This window comes from Rhinoderma darwinii (genome assembly GCF_050947455.1).
Source record: "Rhinoderma darwinii isolate aRhiDar2 chromosome 5 unlocalized genomic scaffold, aRhiDar2.hap1 SUPER_5_unloc_5, whole genome shotgun sequence".
Taxonomy (NCBI): Eukaryota; Metazoa; Chordata; class Amphibia; order Anura; family Rhinodermatidae; genus Rhinoderma; species Rhinoderma darwinii.
In genome coordinates this window covers 101,517-122,866 of record NW_027461809.1, presented here as the reverse complement: position 1 = coordinate 122,866, position 21,350 = coordinate 101,517, and the positions used below count along the sequence as shown (strand labels likewise).

Sequence of the window (21,350 nt, the reverse complement as noted above, 5' to 3'; positions counted from 1 at the left end):
CCGGCATTTCACATTGGAACAGCTCATTCACCTTCCTTGTCTTCTCTCCGCCCTCCCTTTTAGGTAGGTTAAAGAGCTGCACCTGAGCCAGCCACTGATTGATTGATGCAGCACCACAGTCAAATAGTGGAGTGGAGTAGGGGGAACAGCAAACAGCCATTAAAGCAGCCCGCCCGCCACAATGGACCTACCTGTGTACACTAGATGGATGTGATGGAATGTACTGTCGTCCCTACATTTCCAAGAAGAAGTAAGAATTGCAGTTGCAACAAACCCTTGCTTGCCTACAAAGAGAGCAGCAATTTGGATTTGTTACTATGTTACCTGGAAGAATAACAAACTGTGCAAGGATGGAGGTTGTAGGAGCAAAGAGAAGTTGTCTGTAAAGTTGGTGGATGCCTATTTTCCATTTTGCAGTCCCTTGTCTCCCTCTTGTGGCCTCCTGGAGGCAAATAAATGTGCAAAAAAAAGACAGCCTGGCGGCCGGCTGTTGCAGTGTTGCCCTCTCAGGCAACACTGAGTGACTGACTGAGCCGCACCGTCTTATATAAAGTTCAGACGGAACTTTGCACGTGTCATAGTGGAGCCCTCAGGATTCCAGAGCCAGCTTTCTGACATCATAATGGGGCCTGCCTCAGAGATAGATAAAAGCCTGGGCCCAGGCAGTGTTGGTCAGTGCTGCTCAGCAGGCAGCACTGGACTGGACTGGACTGGATTACAGCTGATACAAGGTGTGAAGGAACAAGGGGTGGCTGTGGGCATGCACTTGCTGCCGCTGCCAGTGTTTATCTGCATGGCAGGAGGGCATTTGGGCGTTGCCAGGAAGGCGTTTTTATGTAGATTCCTCCTCTTTCAGCACTGCATTGTGGTGCAAGCAAAAGAAGCAAATCCTGTGTAGCTTCCTCTCCGGCCTTTATTCACCTCCCTCCCGCTTAGTAGCTGTAAATGTGTGTGAGCCTGCAGGGCCCCATGGAATTGCCTAGGAGTAGGCTGAATCAATCGCTGCAAGGGGTGAACAGCAGTATGGGACAGGCTCGGGCAAGGCAAGGGCCGCTCGGGTTATCGCTTCTCGGCCTTTTGGCTAAGATCAAGTGTAGTATCTGTTCTTATCAGTTTAATATCTGATACGTCCCCTATCTGGGGACCATATATTAAATGGATTTTTAGAACAGGGAGATGGAAATAGAGCTTGCTCTGTCCACTCCACGCATTGACCTGGTATTGCAGTATTTCCAGGACCGGTGCACCCTTCCCTTATGTGTTGACTAAAATCAGATTCCAAAAGTGCTATTTGTGTTTGCTATTGTTTTTGTCTTTCTGATGGGATCTCCCCTTTTAATCCCATTATTTCAACACCTGTTGGACAATGCATTTGTACAGTCATGTGTGATAATGAGCTCATTTATTAAATGCAATTAATTAATACATTGCCACCTCTTGTTGTGTGTGTGTGTGTGTGTGTGTGTGTGTGTGTGTGTGTGTGTGTGTGTGTGTGTGTGTGTGTGTGTGTGTGTGTGTGTCTTCTGTGTTTCTGTGTTTCCGGCATTTCACATTGGAACAGCTCATTCACCTTCCTTGTCTTCTCTCCGCCCTCCCTTTTAGGTAGGTTAAAGAGCTGCACCTGAGCCAGCCACTGATTGATTGATGCAGCACCACAGTCAAATAGTGGAGTGGAGTAGGGGGAACAGCAAACAGCCATTAAAGCAGCCCGCCCGCCACAATGGACCTACCTGTGTACACTAGATGGATGTGATGGAATGTACTGTCGTCCCTACATTTCCAAGAAGAAGTAAGAATTGCAGTTGCAACAAACCCTTGCTTGCCTACAAAGAGAGCAGCAATTTGGATTTGTTACTATGTTACCTGGAAGAATAACAAACTGTGCAAGGATGGAGGTTGTAGGAGCAAAGAGAAGTTGTCTGTAAAGTTGGTGGATGCCTATTTTCCATTTTGCAGTCCCTTGTCTCCCTCTTGTGGCCTCCTGGAGGCAAATAAATGTGCAAAAAAAAGACAGCCTGGCGGCCGGCTGTTGCAGTGTTGCCCTCTCAGGCAACACTGAGTGACTGACTGAGCCGCACCGTCTTATATAAAGTTCAGACGGAACTTTGCACGTGTCATAGTGGAGCCCTCAGGATTCCAGAGCCAGCTTTCTGACATCATAATGGGGCCTGCCTCAGAGATAGATAAAAGCCTGGGCCCAGGCAGTGTTGGTCAGTGCTGCTCAGCAGGCAGCACTGGACTGGACTGGACTGGATTACAGCTGATACAAGGTGTGAAGGAACAAGGGGTGGCTGTGGGCATGCACTTGCTGCCGCTGCCAGTGTTTATCTGCATGGCAGGAGGGCATTTGGGCGTTGCCAGGAAGGCGTTTTTATGTAGATTCCTCCTCTTTCAGCACTGCATTGTGGTGCAAGCAAAAGAAGCAAATCCTGTGTAGCTTCCTCTCCGGCCTTTATTCACCTCCCTCCCGCTTAGTAGCTGTAAATGTGTGTGAGCCTGCAGGGCCCCATGGAATTGCCTAGGAGTAGGCTGAATCAATCGCTGCAAGGGGTGAACAGCAGTATGGGACAGGCTCGGGCAAGGCAAGGGCCGCTCGGGTTATCGCTTCTCGGCCTTTTGGCTAAGATCAAGTGTAGTATCTGTTCTTATCAGTTTAATATCTGATACGTCCCCTATCTGGGGACCATATATTAAATGGATTTTTAGAACAGGGAGATGGAAATAGAGCTTGCTCTGTCCACTCCACGCATTGACCTGGTATTGCAGTATTTCCAGGACCGGTGCACCCTTCCCTTATGTGTTGACTAAAATCAGATTCCAAAAGTGCTATTTGTGTTTGCTATTGTTTTTGTCTTTCTGATGGGATCTCCCCTTTTAATCCCATTATTTCAACACCTGTTGGACAATGCATTTGTACAGTCATGTGTGATAATGAGCTCATTTATTAAATGCAATTAATTAATACATTGCCACCTCTTGTTGTGTGTGTGTGTGTGTGTGTGTGTGTGTGTGTGTGTGTGTGTGTGTGTGTGTGTGTGTGTGTGTGTGTGTGTGTCTTCTGTGTTTCTGTGTTTCCGGCATTTCACATTGGAACAGCTCATTCACCTTCCTTGTCTTCTCTCCGCCCTCCCTTTTAGGTAGGTTAAAGAGCTGCACCTGAGCCAGCCACTGATTGATTGATGCAGCACCACAGTCAAATAGTGGAGTGGAGTAGGGGGAACAGCAAACAGCCATTAAAGCAGCCCGCCCGCCACAATGGACCTACCTGTGTACACTAGATGGATGTGATGGAATGTACTGTCGTCCCTACATTTCCAAGAAGAAGTAAGAATTGCAGTTGCAACAAACCCTTGCTTGCCTACAAAGAGAGCAGCAATTTGGATTTGTTACTATGTTACCTGGAAGAATAACAAACTGTGCAAGGATGGAGGTTGTAGGAGCAAAGAGAAGTTGTCTGTAAAGTTGGTGGATGCCTATTTTCCATTTTGCAGTCCCTTGTCTCCCTCTTGTGGCCTCCTGGAGGCAAATAAATGTGCAAAAAAAAGACAGCCTGGCGGCCGGCTGTTGCAGTGTTGCCCTCTCAGGCAACACTGAGTGACTGACTGAGCCGCACCGTCTTATATAAAGTTCAGACGGAACTTTGCACGTGTCATAGTGGAGCCCTCAGGATTCCAGAGCCAGCTTTCTGACATCATAATGGGGCCTGCCTCAGAGATAGATAAAAGCCTGGGCCCAGGCAGTGTTGGTCAGTGCTGCTCAGCAGGCAGCACTGGACTGGACTGGACTGGATTACAGCTGATACAAGGTGTGAAGGAACAAGGGGTGGCTGTGGGCATGCACTTGCTGCCGCTGCCAGTGTTTATCTGCATGGCAGGAGGGCATTTGGGCGTTGCCAGGAAGGCGTTTTTATGTAGATTCCTCCTCTTTCAGCACTGCATTGTGGTGCAAGCAAAAGAAGCAAATCCTGTGTAGCTTCCTCTCCGGCCTTTATTCACCTCCCTCCCGCTTAGTAGCTGTAAATGTGTGTGAGCCTGCAGGGCCCCATGGAATTGCCTAGGAGTAGGCTGAATCAATCGCTGCAAGGGGTGAACAGCAGTATGGGACAGGCTCGGGCAAGGCAAGGGCCGCTCGGGTTATCGCTTCTCGGCCTTTTGGCTAAGATCAAGTGTAGTACTTTAGGGTATTGCCTTGTTTCTTGGTCAGGAGGTGCCCTGGTACCCTTTTCCTTGGCCTGGGGGGATCGTTTCTCTTAGGAGAGACTTCACCCCTCTGCTGCTATTGGGGAGGAGGATTAGTCCAGGGCAACGGGGAGCGATCACCTGCCTGGTACTTCGGTACTGAAGGTATTCTTTGGAGATTGCTGGAATTCGTTTGGAGCAGGATGGAGGAAATTCCCGAATATATGCGTACCAGGAATGCTGTCCGGTTTTTCGTGGAGGAATCTGAGCGACAAAGGAAGGATCTGGAGTTCATCACAAAGGTTCTTTTGTTGGATTTCTTTCAGCTGGAGAGATCATGCATTTTGGCGGTGATGGACTATCCGAGGAGAGGGTGCTTTGACGTTACCTTCGCCACAGAAGAAATTTATGCTGTCTTTTTAGAACGCTTGAAGGAAGGTAAAAGGGACCCAAGACTTGTGGGTGTGAAGGTAACACCACATTTTGTGCCAAACAAAAAGTTGGTGGTTGTAAAAATGTTTTCGCCTTACGTGGATGAAGAGGACATTAAGTTATTTCTCAATAAGTTTTGTGAGGAGGTGGTGGGAAAGGGGAAAGTGTTTAACCCTTTTGGATTTTGGACTGGGAAGTGGAAATTTCTTTGTAAATTTGTGAGAATTGGTGAATCTAGAAACCTATTGTTTCCTCCAGCGCGGTTCAAGATTGGAAGTGCGTGTGGAAATTTATTTTTTCTTGGAATGGATATGTTTTGTTTGAATTGTAAAGAGTATGGTCATGAGAGAGAAGCCTGTGAGAAAGTAATGTGTACAAAATGTCTGCAAGAGGGACATAAGTATAATGAATGTCAGAAAGGGAAAGTATGTAATATGTGTGGAGAGGAGGGGCACATATTCAAATCGTGCCCAAAGAAAAGCAAACGTGAGGTACAAGAGGAAAATAAGAAGATAGTCAAAAGAAAGGAAGCGGAAGTTAGTTTGGAAGAAGGCAAGCTTCATAAATTGGAAGGAAGTGGGCAAAGTGATGAGAAAAAAAGGAAAAAAGCAGAGAGAAAGAAAAAAAGTGTCATTTCAGAAGAGGAAAGAGCAGAAAGAGACAGGTTATTGGAAGAAGTAGAGCAGTTACGTAGTAAAATTAATTTTGAAAAAATGCGGAGGAGGGTGCGGCTCTGTGTAAGAGAAAATTTACCAGGGTTTCTTGAAAGGTATGGTGTGCCAACATGGTTAACGTGCATTGTAAACTGTGAGTGGGATGGTAATGATTTGCAGGAACATCTAGTGGATATGTTAGGAACTATTGCTGTTAAAAAAGGAATGTTTTTTTGATTTCTTAAGGAAAAAAAAGGAAAGAGGAAAACAAAAATTAATTGTACGTTTTCAGTTTTCATTGTGATGATCTAAGTCTTTTTTATTTTGAATTTTATGATTTTTAAGACGTGATCTGAATGAATTAAAAAAAAAAAAAAAAAAAAAATCTGTTCTTATCAGTTTAATATCTGATACGTCCCCTATCTGGGGACCATATATTAAATGGATTTTTAGAACAGGGAGATGGAAATAGAGCTTGCTCTGTCCACTCCACGCATTGACCTGGTATTGCAGTATTTCCAGGACCGGTGCACCCTTCCCTTATGTGTTGACTAAAATCAGATTCCAAAAGTGCTATTTGTGTTTGCTATTGTTTTTGTCTTTCTGATGGGATCTCCCCTTTTAATCCCATTATTTCAACACCTGTTGGACAATGCATTTGTACAGTCATGTGTGATAATGAGCTCATTTATTAAATGCAATTAATTAATACATTGCCACCTCTTGTTGTGTGTGTGTGTGTGTGTGTGTGTGTGTGTGTGTGTGTGTGTGTGTGTGTGTGTGTGTGTGTGTGTGTGTGTCTTCTGTGTTTCTGTGTTTCCGGCATTTCACATTGGAACAGCTCATTCACCTTCCTTGTCTTCTCTCCGCCCTCCCTTTTAGGTAGGTTAAAGAGCTGCACCTGAGCCAGCCACTGATTGATTGATGCAGCACCACAGTCAAATAGTGGAGTGGAGTAGGGGGAACAGCAAACAGCCATTAAAGCAGCCCGCCCGCCACAATGGACCTACCTGTGTACACTAGATGGATGTGATGGAATGTACTGTCGTCCCTACATTTCCAAGAAGAAGTAAGAATTGCAGTTGCAACAAACCCTTGCTTGCCTACAAAGAGAGCAGCAATTTGGATTTGTTACTATGTTACCTGGAAGAATAACAAACTGTGCAAGGATGGAGGTTGTAGGAGCAAAGAGAAGTTGTCTGTAAAGTTGGTGGATGCCTATTTTCCATTTTGCAGTCCCTTGTCTCCCTCTTGTGGCCTCCTGGAGGCAAATAAATGTGCAAAAAAAAGACAGCCTGGCGGCCGGCTGTTGCAGTGTTGCCCTCTCAGGCAACACTGAGTGACTGACTGAGCCGCACCGTCTTATATAAAGTTCAGACGGAACTTTGCACGTGTCATAGTGGAGCCCTCAGGATTCCAGAGCCAGCTTTCTGACATCATAATGGGGCCTGCCTCAGAGATAGATAAAAGCCTGGGCCCAGGCAGTGTTGGTCAGTGCTGCTCAGCAGGCAGCACTGGACTGGACTGGACTGGATTACAGCTGATACAAGGTGTGAAGGAACAAGGGGTGGCTGTGGGCATGCACTTGCTGCCGCTGCCAGTGTTTATCTGCATGGCAGGAGGGCATTTGGGCGTTGCCAGGAAGGCGTTTTTATGTAGATTCCTCCTCTTTCAGCACTGCATTGTGGTGCAAGCAAAAGAAGCAAATCCTGTGTAGCTTCCTCTCCGGCCTTTATTCACCTCCCTCCCGCTTAGTAGCTGTAAATGTGTGTGAGCCTGCAGGGCCCCATGGAATTGCCTAGGAGTAGGCTGAATCAATCGCTGCAAGGGGTGAACAGCAGTATGGGACAGGCTCGGGCAAGGCAAGGGCCGCTCGGGTTATCGCTTCTCGGCCTTTTGGCTAAGATCAAGTGTAGTATCTGTTCTTATCAGTTTAATATCTGATACGTCCCCTATCTGGGGACCATATATTAAATGGATTTTTAGAACAGGGAGATGGAAATAGAGCTTGCTCTGTCCACTCCACGCATTGACCTGGTATTGCAGTATTTCCAGGACCGGTGCACCCTTCCCTTATGTGTTGACTAAAATCAGATTCCAAAAGTGCTATTTGTGTTTGCTATTGTTTTTGTCTTTCTGATGGGATCTCCCCTTTTAATCCCATTATTTCAACACCTGTTGGACAATGCATTTGTACAGTCATGTGTGATAATGAGCTCATTTATTAAATGCAATTAATTAATACATTGCCACCTCTTGTTGTGTGTGTGTGTGTGTGTGTGTGTGTGTGTGTGTGTGTGTGTGTGTGTGTGTGTGTGTGTGTGTGTGTGTGTGTGTCTTCTGTGTTTCTGTGTTTCCGGCATTTCACATTGGAACAGCTCATTCACCTTCCTTGTCTTCTCTCCGCCCTCCCTTTTAGGTAGGTTAAAGAGCTGCACCTGAGCCAGCCACTGATTGATTGATGCAGCACCACAGTCAAATAGTGGAGTGGAGTAGGGGGAACAGCAAACAGCCATTAAAGCAGCCCGCCCGCCACAATGGACCTACCTGTGTACACTAGATGGATGTGATGGAATGTACTGTCGTCCCTACATTTCCAAGAAGAAGTAAGAATTGCAGTTGCAACAAACCCTTGCTTGCCTACAAAGAGAGCAGCAATTTGGATTTGTTACTATGTTACCTGGAAGAATAACAAACTGTGCAAGGATGGAGGTTGTAGGAGCAAAGAGAAGTTGTCTGTAAAGTTGGTGGATGCCTATTTTCCATTTTGCAGTCCCTTGTCTCCCTCTTGTGGCCTCCTGGAGGCAAATAAATGTGCAAAAAAAAGACAGCCTGGCGGCCGGCTGTTGCAGTGTTGCCCTCTCAGGCAACACTGAGTGACTGACTGAGCCGCACCGTCTTATATAAAGTTCAGACGGAACTTTGCACGTGTCATAGTGGAGCCCTCAGGATTCCAGAGCCAGCTTTCTGACATCATAATGGGGCCTGCCTCAGAGATAGATAAAAGCCTGGGCCCAGGCAGTGTTGGTCAGTGCTGCTCAGCAGGCAGCACTGGACTGGACTGGACTGGATTACAGCTGATACAAGGTGTGAAGGAACAAGGGGTGGCTGTGGGCATGCACTTGCTGCCGCTGCCAGTGTTTATCTGCATGGCAGGAGGGCATTTGGGCGTTGCCAGGAAGGCGTTTTTATGTAGATTCCTCCTCTTTCAGCACTGCATTGTGGTGCAAGCAAAAGAAGCAAATCCTGTGTAGCTTCCTCTCCGGCCTTTATTCACCTCCCTCCCGCTTAGTAGCTGTAAATGTGTGTGAGCCTGCAGGGCCCCATGGAATTGCCTAGGAGTAGGCTGAATCAATCGCTGCAAGGGGTGAACAGCAGTATGGGACAGGCTCGGGCAAGGCAAGGGCCGCTCGGGTTATCGCTTCTCGGCCTTTTGGCTAAGATCAAGTGTAGTATCTGTTCTTATCAGTTTAATATCTGATACGTCCCCTATCTGGGGACCATATATTAAATGGATTTTTAGAACAGGGAGATGGAAATAGAGCTTGCTCTGTCCACTCCACGCATTGACCTGGTATTGCAGTATTTCCAGGACCGGTGCACCCTTCCCTTATGTGTTGACTAAAATCAGATTCCAAAAGTGCTATTTGTGTTTGCTATTGTTTTTGTCTTTCTGATGGGATCTCCCCTTTTAATCCCATTATTTCAACACCTGTTGGACAATGCATTTGTACAGTCATGTGTGATAATGAGCTCATTTATTAAATGCAATTAATTAATACATTGCCACCTCTTGTTGTGTGTGTGTGTGTGTGTGTGTGTGTGTGTGTGTGTGTGTGTGTGTGTGTGTGTGTGTGTGTGTGTGTGTGTGTGTGTCTTCTGTGTTTCTGTGTTTCCGGCATTTCACATTGGAACAGCTCATTCACCTTCCTTGTCTTCTCTCCGCCCTCCCTTTTAGGTAGGTTAAAGAGCTGCACCTGAGCCAGCCACTGATTGATTGATGCAGCACCACAGTCAAATAGTGGAGTGGAGTAGGGGGAACAGCAAACAGCCATTAAAGCAGCCCGCCCGCCACAATGGACCTACCTGTGTACACTAGATGGATGTGATGGAATGTACTGTCGTCCCTACATTTCCAAGAAGAAGTAAGAATTGCAGTTGCAACAAACCCTTGCTTGCCTACAAAGAGAGCAGCAATTTGGATTTGTTACTATGTTACCTGGAAGAATAACAAACTGTGCAAGGATGGAGGTTGTAGGAGCAAAGAGAAGTTGTCTGTAAAGTTGGTGGATGCCTATTTTCCATTTTGCAGTCCCTTGTCTCCCTCTTGTGGCCTCCTGGAGGCAAATAAATGTGCAAAAAAAAGACAGCCTGGCGGCCGGCTGTTGCAGTGTTGCCCTCTCAGGCAACACTGAGTGACTGACTGAGCCGCACCGTCTTATATAAAGTTCAGACGGAACTTTGCACGTGTCATAGTGGAGCCCTCAGGATTCCAGAGCCAGCTTTCTGACATCATAATGGGGCCTGCCTCAGAGATAGATAAAAGCCTGGGCCCAGGCAGTGTTGGTCAGTGCTGCTCAGCAGGCAGCACTGGACTGGACTGGACTGGATTACAGCTGATACAAGGTGTGAAGGAACAAGGGGTGGCTGTGGGCATGCACTTGCTGCCGCTGCCAGTGTTTATCTGCATGGCAGGAGGGCATTTGGGCGTTGCCAGGAAGGCGTTTTTATGTAGATTCCTCCTCTTTCAGCACTGCATTGTGGTGCAAGCAAAAGAAGCAAATCCTGTGTAGCTTCCTCTCCGGCCTTTATTCACCTCCCTCCCGCTTAGTAGCTGTAAATGTGTGTGAGCCTGCAGGGCCCCATGGAATTGCCTAGGAGTAGGCTGAATCAATCGCTGCAAGGGGTGAACAGCAGTATGGGACAGGCTCGGGCAAGGCAAGGGCCGCTCGGGTTATCGCTTCTCGGCCTTTTGGCTAAGATCAAGTGTAGTATCTGTTCTTATCAGTTTAATATCTGATACGTCCCCTATCTGGGGACCATATATTAAATGGATTTTTAGAACAGGGAGATGGAAATAGAGCTTGCTCTGTCCACTCCACGCATTGACCTGGTATTGCAGTATTTCCAGGACCGGTGCACCCTTCCCTTATGTGTTGACTAAAATCAGATTCCAAAAGTGCTATTTGTGTTTGCTATTGTTTTTGTCTTTCTGATGGGATCTCCCCTTTTAATCCCATTATTTCAACACCTGTTGGACAATGCATTTGTACAGTCATGTGTGATAATGAGCTCATTTATTAAATGCAATTAATTAATACATTGCCACCTCTTGTTGTGTGTGTGTGTGTGTGTGTGTGTGTGTGTGTGTGTGTGTGTGTGTGTGTGTGTGTGTGTGTGTGTGTGTGTCTTCTGTGTTTCTGTGTTTCCGGCATTTCACATTGGAACAGCTCATTCACCTTCCTTGTCTTCTCTCCGCCCTCCCTTTTAGGTAGGTTAAAGAGCTGCACCTGAGCCAGCCACTGATTGATTGATGCAGCACCACAGTCAAATAGTGGAGTGGAGTAGGGGGAACAGCAAACAGCCATTAAAGCAGCCCGCCCGCCACAATGGACCTACCTGTGTACACTAGATGGATGTGATGGAATGTACTGTCGTCCCTACATTTCCAAGAAGAAGTAAGAATTGCAGTTGCAACAAACCCTTGCTTGCCTACAAAGAGAGCAGCAATTTGGATTTGTTACTATGTTACCTGGAAGAATAACAAACTGTGCAAGGATGGAGGTTGTAGGAGCAAAGAGAAGTTGTCTGTAAAGTTGGTGGATGCCTATTTTCCATTTTGCAGTCCCTTGTCTCCCTCTTGTGGCCTCCTGGAGGCAAATAAATGTGCAAAAAAAAGACAGCCTGGCGGCCGGCTGTTGCAGTGTTGCCCTCTCAGGCAACACTGAGTGACTGACTGAGCCGCACCGTCTTATATAAAGTTCAGACGGAACTTTGCACGTGTCATAGTGGAGCCCTCAGGATTCCAGAGCCAGCTTTCTGACATCATAATGGGGCCTGCCTCAGAGATAGATAAAAGCCTGGGCCCAGGCAGTGTTGGTCAGTGCTGCTCAGCAGGCAGCACTGGACTGGACTGGACTGGATTACAGCTGATACAAGGTGTGAAGGAACAAGGGGTGGCTGTGGGCATGCACTTGCTGCCGCTGCCAGTGTTTATCTGCATGGCAGGAGGGCATTTGGGCGTTGCCAGGAAGGCGTTTTTATGTAGATTCCTCCTCTTTCAGCACTGCATTGTGGTGCAAGCAAAAGAAGCAAATCCTGTGTAGCTTCCTCTCCGGCCTTTATTCACCTCCCTCCCGCTTAGTAGCTGTAAATGTGTGTGAGCCTGCAGGGCCCCATGGAATTGCCTAGGAGTAGGCTGAATCAATCGCTGCAAGGGGTGAACAGCAGTATGGGACAGGCTCGGGCAAGGCAAGGGCCGCTCGGGTTATCGCTTCTCGGCCTTTTGGCTAAGATCAAGTGTAGTATCTGTTCTTATCAGTTTAATATCTGATACGTCCCCTATCTGGGGACCATATATTAAATGGATTTTTAGAACAGGGAGATGGAAATAGAGCTTGCTCTGTCCACTCCACGCATTGACCTGGTATTGCAGTATTTCCAGGACCGGTGCACCCTTCCCTTATGTGTTGACTAAAATCAGATTCCAAAAGTGCTATTTGTGTTTGCTATTGTTTTTGTCTTTCTGATGGGATCTCCCCTTTTAATCCCATTATTTCAACACCTGTTGGACAATGCATTTGTACAGTCATGTGTGATAATGAGCTCATTTATTAAATGCAATTAATTAATACATTGCCACCTCTTGTTGTGTGTGTGTGTGTGTGTGTGTGTGTGTGTGTGTGTGTGTGTGTGTGTGTGTGTGTGTGTGTGTGTGTGTGTGTGTCTTCTGTGTTTCTGTGTTTCCGGCATTTCACATTGGAACAGCTCATTCACCTTCCTTGTCTTCTCTCCGCCCTCCCTTTTAGGTAGGTTAAAGAGCTGCACCTGAGCCAGCCACTGATTGATTGATGCAGCACCACAGTCAAATAGTGGAGTGGAGTAGGGGGAACAGCAAACAGCCATTAAAGCAGCCCGCCCGCCACAATGGACCTACCTGTGTACACTAGATGGATGTGATGGAATGTACTGTCGTCCCTACATTTCCAAGAAGAAGTAAGAATTGCAGTTGCAACAAACCCTTGCTTGCCTACAAAGAGAGCAGCAATTTGGATTTGTTACTATGTTACCTGGAAGAATAACAAACTGTGCAAGGATGGAGGTTGTAGGAGCAAAGAGAAGTTGTCTGTAAAGTTGGTGGATGCCTATTTTCCATTTTGCAGTCCCTTGTCTCCCTCTTGTGGCCTCCTGGAGGCAAATAAATGTGCAAAAAAAAGACAGCCTGGCGGCCGGCTGTTGCAGTGTTGCCCTCTCAGGCAACACTGAGTGACTGACTGAGCCGCACCGTCTTATATAAAGTTCAGACGGAACTTTGCACGTGTCATAGTGGAGCCCTCAGGATTCCAGAGCCAGCTTTCTGACATCATAATGGGGCCTGCCTCAGAGATAGATAAAAGCCTGGGCCCAGGCAGTGTTGGTCAGTGCTGCTCAGCAGGCAGCACTGGACTGGACTGGACTGGATTACAGCTGATACAAGGTGTGAAGGAACAAGGGGTGGCTGTGGGCATGCACTTGCTGCCGCTGCCAGTGTTTATCTGCATGGCAGGAGGGCATTTGGGCGTTGCCAGGAAGGCGTTTTTATGTAGATTCCTCCTCTTTCAGCACTGCATTGTGGTGCAAGCAAAAGAAGCAAATCCTGTGTAGCTTCCTCTCCGGCCTTTATTCACCTCCCTCCCGCTTAGTAGCTGTAAATGTGTGTGAGCCTGCAGGGCCCCATGGAATTGCCTAGGAGTAGGCTGAATCAATCGCTGCAAGGGGTGAACAGCAGTATGGGACAGGCTCGGGCAAGGCAAGGGCCGCTCGGGTTATCGCTTCTCGGCCTTTTGGCTAAGATCAAGTGTAGTATCTGTTCTTATCAGTTTAATATCTGATACGTCCCCTATCTGGGGACCATATATTAAATGGATTTTTAGAACAGGGAGATGGAAATAGAGCTTGCTCTGTCCACTCCACGCATTGACCTGGTATTGCAGTATTTCCAGGACCGGTGCACCCTTCCCTTATGTGTTGACTAAAATCAGATTCCAAAAGTGCTATTTGTGTTTGCTATTGTTTTTGTCTTTCTGATGGGATCTCCCCTTTTAATCCCATTATTTCAACACCTGTTGGACAATGCATTTGTACAGTCATGTGTGATAATGAGCTCATTTATTAAATGCAATTAATTAATACATTGCCACCTCTTGTTGTGTGTGTGTGTGTGTGTGTGTGTGTGTGTGTGTGTGTGTGTGTGTGTGTGTGTGTGTGTGTGTGTGTGTGTGTCTTCTGTGTTTCTGTGTTTCCGGCATTTCACATTGGAACAGCTCATTCACCTTCCTTGTCTTCTCTCCGCCCTCCCTTTTAGGTAGGTTAAAGAGCTGCACCTGAGCCAGCCACTGATTGATTGATGCAGCACCACAGTCAAATAGTGGAGTGGAGTAGGGGGAACAGCAAACAGCCATTAAAGCAGCCCGCCCGCCACAATGGACCTACCTGTGTACACTAGATGGATGTGATGGAATGTACTGTCGTCCCTACATTTCCAAGAAGAAGTAAGAATTGCAGTTGCAACAAACCCTTGCTTGCCTACAAAGAGAGCAGCAATTTGGATTTGTTACTATGTTACCTGGAAGAATAACAAACTGTGCAAGGATGGAGGTTGTAGGAGCAAAGAGAAGTTGTCTGTAAAGTTGGTGGATGCCTATTTTCCATTTTGCAGTCCCTTGTCTCCCTCTTGTGGCCTCCTGGAGGCAAATAAATGTGCAAAAAAAAGACAGCCTGGCGGCCGGCTGTTGCAGTGTTGCCCTCTCAGGCAACACTGAGTGACTGACTGAGCCGCACCGTCTTATATAAAGTTCAGACGGAACTTTGCACGTGTCATAGTGGAGCCCTCAGGATTCCAGAGCCAGCTTTCTGACATCATAATGGGGCCTGCCTCAGAGATAGATAAAAGCCTGGGCCCAGGCAGTGTTGGTCAGTGCTGCTCAGCAGGCAGCACTGGACTGGACTGGACTGGATTACAGCTGATACAAGGTGTGAAGGAACAAGGGGTGGCTGTGGGCATGCACTTGCTGCCGCTGCCAGTGTTTATCTGCATGGCAGGAGGGCATTTGGGCGTTGCCAGGAAGGCGTTTTTATGTAGATTCCTCCTCTTTCAGCACTGCATTGTGGTGCAAGCAAAAGAAGCAAATCCTGTGTAGCTTCCTCTCCGGCCTTTATTCACCTCCCTCCCGCTTAGTAGCTGTAAATGTGTGTGAGCCTGCAGGGCCCCATGGAATTGCCTAGGAGTAGGCTGAATCAATCGCTGCAAGGGGTGAACAGCAGTATGGGACAGGCTCGGGCAAGGCAAGGGCCGCTCGGGTTATCGCTTCTCGGCCTTTTGGCTAAGATCAAGTGTAGTATCTGTTCTTATCAGTTTAATATCTGATACGTCCCCTATCTGGGGACCATATATTAAATGGATTTTTAGAACAGGGAGATGGAAATAGAGCTTGCTCTGTCCACTCCACGCATTGACCTGGTATTGCAGTATTTCCAGGACCGGTGCACCCTTCCCTTATGTGTTGACTAAAATCAGATTCCAAAAGTGCTATTTGTGTTTGCTATTGTTTTTGTCTTTCTGATGGGATCTCCCCTTTTAATCCCATTATTTCAACACCTGTTGGACAATGCATTTGTACAGTCATGTGTGATAATGAGCTCATTTATTAAATGCAATTAATTAATACATTGCCACCTCTTGTTGTGTGTGTGTGTGTGTGTGTGTGTGTGTGTGTGTGTGTGTGTGTGTGTGTGTGTGTGTGTGTGTGTGTGTGTGTCTTCTGTGTTTCTGTGTTTCCGGCATTTCACATTGGAACAGCTCATTCACCTTCCTTGTCTTCTCTCCGCCCTCCCTTTTAGGTAGGTTAAAGAGCTGCACCTGAGCCAGCCACTGATTGATTGATGCAGCACCACAGTCAAATAGTGGAGTGGAGTAGGGGGAACAGCAAACAGCCATTAAAGCAGCCCGCCCGCCACAATGGACCTACCTGTGTACACTAGATGGATGTGATGGAATGTACTGTCGTCCCTACATTTCCAAGAAGAAGTAAGAATTGCAGTTGCAACAAACCCTTGCTTGCCTACAAAGAGAGCAGCAATTTGGATTTGTTACTATGTTACCTGGAAGAATAACAAACTGTGCAAGGATGGAGGTTGTAGGAGCAAAGAGAAGTTGTCTGTAAAGTTGGTGGATGCCTATTTTCCATTTTGCAGTCCCTTGTCTCCCTCTTGTGGCCTCCTGGAGGCAAATAAATGTGCAAAAAAAAGACAGCCTGGCGGCCGGCTGTTGCAGTGTTGCCCTCTCAGGCAACACTGAGTGACTGACTGAGCCGCACCGTCTTATATAAAGTTCAGACGGAACTTTGCACGTGTCATAGTGGAGCCCTCAGGATTCCAGAGCCAGCTTTCTGACATCATAATGGGGCCTGCCTCAGAGATAGATAAAAGCCTGGGCCCAGGCAGTGTTGGTCAGTGCTGCTCAGCAGGCAGCACTGGACTGGACTGGACTGGATTACAGCTGATACAAGGTGTGAAGGAACAAGGGGTGGCTGTGGGCATGCACTTGCTGCCGCTGCCAGTGTTTATCTGCATGGCAGGAGGGCATTTGGGCGTTGCCAGGAAGGCGTTTTTATGTAGATTCCTCCTCTTTCAGCACTGCATTGTGGTGCAAGCAAAAGAAGCAAATCCTGTGTAGCTTCCTCTCCGGCCTTTATTCACCTCCCTCCCGCTTAGTAGCTGTAAATGTGTGTGAGCCTGCAGGGCCCCATGGAATTGCCTAGGAGTAGGCTGAATCAATCGCTGCAAGGGGTGAACAGCAGTATGGGACAGGCTCGGGCAAGGCAAGGGCCGCTCGGGTTATCGCTTCTCGGCCTTTTGGCTAAGATCAAGTGTAGTATCTGTTCTTATCAGTTTAATATCTGATACGTCCCCTATCTGGGGACCATATATTAAATGGATTTTTAGAACAGGGAGATGGAAATAGAGCTTGCTCTGTCCACTCCACGCATTGACCTGGTATTGCAGTATTTCCAGGACCGGTGCACCCTTCCCTTATGTGTTGACTAAAATCAGATTCCAAAAGTGCTATTTGTGTTTGCTATTGTTTTTGTCTTTCTGATGGGATCTCCCCTTTTAATCCCATTATTTCAACACCTGTTGGACAATGCATTTGTACAGTCATGTGTGATAATGAGCTCATTTATTAAATGCAATTAATTAATACATTGCCACCTCTTGTTGTGTGTGTGTGTGTGTGTGTGTGTGTGTGTGTGTGTGTGTGTGTGTGTGTGTGTGTGTGTGTGTGTGTGTGTGTGTCTTCTGTGTTTCTGTGTTTCCGGCATTTCACATTGGAACAGCTCATTCACCTTCCTTGTCTTCTCTCCGCCCTCCCTTTTAGGTAGGTTAAAGAGCTGCACCTGAGCCAGCCACTGATTGATTGATGCAGCACCACAGTCAAATAGTGGAGTGGAGTAGGGGGAACAGCAAACAGCCATTAAAGCAGCCCGCCCGCCACAATGGACCTACCTGTGTACACTAGATGGATGTGATGGAATGTACTGTCGTCCCTACATTTCCAAGAAGAAGTAAGAATTGCAGTTGCAACAAACCCTTGCTTGCCTACAAAGAGAGCAGCAATTTGGATTTGTTACTATGTTACCTGGAAGAATAACAAACTGTGCAAGGATGGAGGTTGTAGGAGCAAAGAGAAGTTGTCTGTAAAGTTGGTGGATGCCTATTTTCCATTTTGCAGTCCCTTGTCTCCCTCTTGTGGCCTCCTGGAGGCAAATAAATGTGCAAAAAAAAGACAGCCTGGCGGCCGGCTGTTGCAGTGTTGCCCTCTCAGGCAACACTGAGTGACTGACTGAGCCGCACCGTCTTATATAAAGTTCAGACGGAACTTTGCACGTGTCATAGTGGAGCCCTCAGGATTCCAGAGCCAGCTTTCTGACATCATAATGGGGCCTGCCTCAGAGATAGATAAAAGCCTGGGCCCAGGCAGTGTTGGTCAGTGCTGCTCAGCAGGCAGCACTGGACTGGACTGGACTGGATTACAGCTGATACAAGGTGTGAAGGAACAAGGGGTGGCTGTGGGCATGCACTTGCTGCCGCTGCCAGTGTTTATCTGCATGGCAGGAGGGCATTTGGGCGTTGCCAGGAAGGCGTTTTTATGTAGATTCCTCCTCTTTCAGCACTGCATTGTGGTGCAAGCAAAAGAAGCAAATCCTGTGTAGCTTCCTCTCCGGCCTTTATTCACCTCCCTCCCGCTTAGTAGCTGTAAATGTGTGTGAGCCTGCAGGGCCCCATGGAATTGCCTAGGAGTAGGCTGAATCAATCGCTGCAAGGGGTGAACAGCAGTATGGGACAGGCTCGGGCAAGGCAAGGGCCGCTCGGGTTATCGCTTCTCGGCCTTTTGGCTAAGATCAAGTGTAGTATCTGTTCTTATCAGTTTAATATCTGATACGTCCCCTATCTGGGGACCATATATTAAATGGATTTTTAGAACAGGGAGATGGAAATAGAGCTTGCTCTGTCCACTCCACGCATTGACCTGGTATTGCAGTATTTCCAGGACCGGTGCACCCTTCCCTTATGTGTTGACTAAAATCAGATTCCAAAAGTGCTATTTGTGTTTGCTATTGTTTTTGTCTTTCTGATGGGATCTCCCCTTTTAATCCCATTATTTCAACACCTGTTGGACAATGCATTTGTACAGTCATGTGTGATAATGAGCTCATTTATTAAATGCAATTAATTAATACATTGCCACCTCTTGTTGTGTGTGTGTGTGTGTGTGTGTGTGTGTGTGTGTGTGTGTGTGTGTGTGTGTGTGTGTGTGTGTGTGTGTGTGTCTTCTGTGTTTCTGTGTTTCCGGCATTTCACATTGGAACAGCTCATTCACCTTCCTTGTCTTCTCTCCGCCCTCCCTTTTAGGTAGGTTAAAGAGCTGCACCTGAGCCAGCCACTGATTGATTGATGCAGCACCACAGTCAAATAGTGGAGTGGAGTAGGGGGAACAGCAAACAGCCATTAAAGCAGCCCGCCCGCCACAATGGACCTACCTGTGTACACTAGATGGATGTGATGGAATGTACTGTCGTCCCTACATTTCCAAGAAGAAGTAAGAATTGCAGTTGCAACAAACCCTTGCTTGCCTACAAAGAGAGCAGCAATTTGGATTTGTTACTATGTTACCTGGAAGAATAACAAACTGTGCAAGGATGGAGGTTGTAGGAGCAAAGAGAAGTTGTCTGTAAAGTTGGTGGATGCCTATTTTCCATTTTGCAGTCCCTTGTCTCCCTCTTGTGGCCTCCTGGAGGCAAATAAATGTGCAAAAAAAAGACAGCCTGGCGGCCGGCTGTTGCAGTGTTGCCCTCTCAGGCAACACTGAGTGACTGACTGAGCCGCACCGTCTTATATAAAGTTCAGACGGAACTTTGCACGTGTCATAGTGGAGCCCTCAGGATTCCAGAGCCAGCTTTCTGACATCATAATGGGGCCTGCCTCAGAGATAGATAAAAGCCTGGGCCCAGGCAGTGTTGGTCAGTGCTGCTCAGCAGGCAGCACTGGACTGGACTGGACTGGATTACAGCTGATACAAGGTGTGAAGGAACAAGGGGTGGCTGTGGGCATGCACTTGCTGCCGCTGCCAGTGTTTATCTGCATGGCAGGAGGGCATTTGGGCGTTGCCAGGAAGGCGTTTTTATGTAGATTCCTCCTCTTTCAGCACTGCATTGTGGTGCAAGCAAAAGAAGCAAATCCTGTGTAGCTTCCTCTCCGGCCTTTATTCACCTCCCTCCCGCTTAGTAGCTGTAAATGTGTGTGAGCCTGCAGGGCCCCATGGAATTGCCTAGGAGTAGGCTGAATCAATCGCTGCAAGGGGTGAACAGCAGTATGGGACAGGCTCGGGCAAGGCAAGGGCCGCTCGGGTTATCGCTTCTCGGCCTTTTGGCTAAGATCAAGTGTAGTATCTGTTCTTATCAGTTTAATATCTGATACGTCCCCTATCTGGGGACCATATATTAAATGGATTTTTAGAACAGGGAGATGGAAATAGAGCTTGCTCTGTCCACTCCACGCATTGACCTGGTATTGCAGTATTTCCAGGACCGGTGCACCCTTCCCTTATGTGTTGACTAAAATCAGATTCCAAAAGTGCTATTTGTGTTTGCTATTGTTTTTGTCTTTCTGATGGGATCTCCCCTTTTAATCCCATTATTTCAACACCTGTTGGACAATGCATTTGTACAGTCATGTGTGATAATGAGCTCATTTATTAAATGCAATTAATTAATACATTGCCACCTCTTGTTGTGTGTGTGTGTGTGTGTGTGTGTGTGTGTGTGTGTGTGTGTGTGTGTGTGTGTGTGTGTGTGTGTGTGTCTTCTGTGTTTCTGTGTTTCCGGCATTTCACATTGGAACAGCTCATTCACCTTCCTTGTCTTCTCTCCGCCCTCCCTTTTAGGTAGGTTAAAGAGCTGCACCTGAGCCAGCCACTGATTGATTGATGCAGCACCACAGTCAAATAGTGGAGTGGAGTAGGGGGAACAGCAAACAGCCATTAAAGCAGCCCGCCCGCCACAATGGACCTACCTGTGTACACTAGATGGATGTGATGGAATGTACTGTCGTCCCTACATTTCCAAGAAGAAGTAAGAATTGCAGTTGCAACAAACCCTTGCTTGCCTACAAAGAGAGCAGCAATTTGGATTTGTTACTATGTTACCTGGAAGAATAACAAACTGTGCAAGGATGGAGGTTGTAGGAGCAAAGAGAAGTTGTCTGTAAAGTTGGTGGATGCCTATTTTCCATTTTGCAGTCCCTTGTCTCCCTCTTGTGGCCTCCTGGAGGCAAATAAATGTGCAAAAAAAAGACAGCCTGGCGGCCGGCTGTTGCAGTGTTGCCCTCTCAGGCAACACTGAGTGACTGACTGAGCCGCACCGTCTTATATAAAGTTCAGACGGAACTTTGCACGTGTCATAGTGGAGCCCTCAGGATTCCAGAGCCAGCTTTCTGACATCATAATGGGGCCTGCCTCAGAGATAGATAAAAGCCTGGGCCCAGGCAGTGTTGGTCAGTGCTGCTCAGCAGGCAGCACTGGACTGGACTGGACTGGATTACAGCTGATACAAGGTGTGAAGGAACAAGGGGTGGCTGTGGGCATGCACTTGCTGCCGCTGCCAGTGTTTATCTGCATGGCAGGAGGGCATTTGGGCGTTGCCAGGAAGGCGTTTTTATGTAGATTCCTCCTCTTTCAGCACTGCATTGTGGTGCAAGCAAAAGAAGCAAATCCTGTGTAGCTTCCTCTCCGGCCTTTATTCACCTCCCTCCCGCTTAGTAGCTGTAAATGTGTGTGAGCCTGCAGGGCCCCATGGAATTGCCTAGGAGTAGGCTGAATCAATCGCTGCAAGGGGTGAACAGCAGTATGGGACAGGCTCGGGCAAGGCAAGGGCCGCTCGGGTTATCGCTTCTCGGCCTTTTGGCTAAGATCAAGTGTAGTATCTGTTCTTATCAGTTTAATATCTGATACGTCCCCTATCTGGGGACCATATATTAAATGGATTTTTAGAACAGGGAGATGGAAATAGAGCTTGCTCTGTCCACTCCACGCATTGACCTGGTATTGCAGTATTTCCAGGACCGGTGCACCCTTCCCTTATGTGTTGACTAAAATCAGATTCCAAAAGTGCTATTTGTGTTTGCTATTGTTTTTGTCTTTCTGATGGGATCTCCCCTTTTAATCCCATTATTTCAACACCTGTTGGACAATGCATTTGTACAGTCATGTGTGATAATGAGCTCATTTATTAAATGCAATTAATTAATACATTGCCACCTCTTGTTGTGTGTG

At 47.2% G+C, this 21,350-nt stretch overlaps 12 non-coding genes and 2 pseudogenes across 12 annotated transcripts; all 14 read left to right on the top strand.

Moving 5' to 3' along the window:
- Positions 1-1,061: 1,061 nt before the first annotated feature.
- LOC142696281 (U2 spliceosomal RNA) lies at positions 1,062-1,252 on the top strand. The gene has a single exon (XR_012864233.1). It is a non-coding gene; the product is annotated as a U2 spliceosomal RNA (small nuclear RNA).
- A 1,348-nt stretch (positions 1,253-2,600) lies between these two features.
- On the top strand, positions 2,601-2,791 carry LOC142696280 (U2 spliceosomal RNA). Its single transcript, XR_012864232.1, has one exon. It is a non-coding gene; the product is annotated as a U2 spliceosomal RNA (small nuclear RNA).
- Positions 2,792-4,135: 1,344 nt separating this feature from the next.
- Positions 4,136-4,246, top strand: LOC142696249 (U2 spliceosomal RNA; annotated as a pseudogene).
- A 1,350-nt stretch (positions 4,247-5,596) lies between these two features.
- On the top strand, positions 5,597-5,801 carry LOC142696224 (U2 spliceosomal RNA; annotated as a pseudogene).
- Positions 5,802-7,143: 1,342 nt separating this feature from the next.
- On the top strand, positions 7,144-7,334 carry LOC142696279 (U2 spliceosomal RNA). The gene has a single exon (XR_012864231.1). It is a non-coding gene; the product is annotated as a U2 spliceosomal RNA (small nuclear RNA).
- Positions 7,335-8,680: 1,346 nt separating this feature from the next.
- On the top strand, positions 8,681-8,871 carry LOC142696278 (U2 spliceosomal RNA). The gene has a single exon (XR_012864230.1). It is a non-coding gene; the product is annotated as a U2 spliceosomal RNA (small nuclear RNA).
- A 1,348-nt stretch (positions 8,872-10,219) lies between these two features.
- On the top strand, positions 10,220-10,410 carry LOC142696277 (U2 spliceosomal RNA). The gene has a single exon (XR_012864229.1). It is a non-coding gene; the product is annotated as a U2 spliceosomal RNA (small nuclear RNA).
- Positions 10,411-11,752: 1,342 nt separating this feature from the next.
- LOC142696276 (U2 spliceosomal RNA) lies at positions 11,753-11,943 on the top strand. Its single transcript, XR_012864228.1, has one exon. It is a non-coding gene; the product is annotated as a U2 spliceosomal RNA (small nuclear RNA).
- A 1,346-nt stretch (positions 11,944-13,289) lies between these two features.
- LOC142696274 (U2 spliceosomal RNA) lies at positions 13,290-13,480 on the top strand. Its single transcript, XR_012864227.1, has one exon. It is a non-coding gene; the product is annotated as a U2 spliceosomal RNA (small nuclear RNA).
- A 1,344-nt stretch (positions 13,481-14,824) lies between these two features.
- Positions 14,825-15,015, top strand: LOC142696272 (U2 spliceosomal RNA). Its single transcript, XR_012864225.1, has one exon. It is a non-coding gene; the product is annotated as a U2 spliceosomal RNA (small nuclear RNA).
- Positions 15,016-16,359: 1,344 nt separating this feature from the next.
- On the top strand, positions 16,360-16,550 carry LOC142696271 (U2 spliceosomal RNA). The gene has a single exon (XR_012864224.1). It is a non-coding gene; the product is annotated as a U2 spliceosomal RNA (small nuclear RNA).
- A 1,346-nt stretch (positions 16,551-17,896) lies between these two features.
- LOC142696270 (U2 spliceosomal RNA) lies at positions 17,897-18,087 on the top strand. Its single transcript, XR_012864223.1, has one exon. It is a non-coding gene; the product is annotated as a U2 spliceosomal RNA (small nuclear RNA).
- A 1,344-nt stretch (positions 18,088-19,431) lies between these two features.
- LOC142696269 (U2 spliceosomal RNA) lies at positions 19,432-19,622 on the top strand. Its single transcript, XR_012864222.1, has one exon. It is a non-coding gene; the product is annotated as a U2 spliceosomal RNA (small nuclear RNA).
- Positions 19,623-20,962: 1,340 nt separating this feature from the next.
- Positions 20,963-21,153, top strand: LOC142696268 (U2 spliceosomal RNA). Its single transcript, XR_012864221.1, has one exon. It is a non-coding gene; the product is annotated as a U2 spliceosomal RNA (small nuclear RNA).
- The last annotated feature ends 197 nt before the right edge of the window (positions 21,154-21,350 follow it).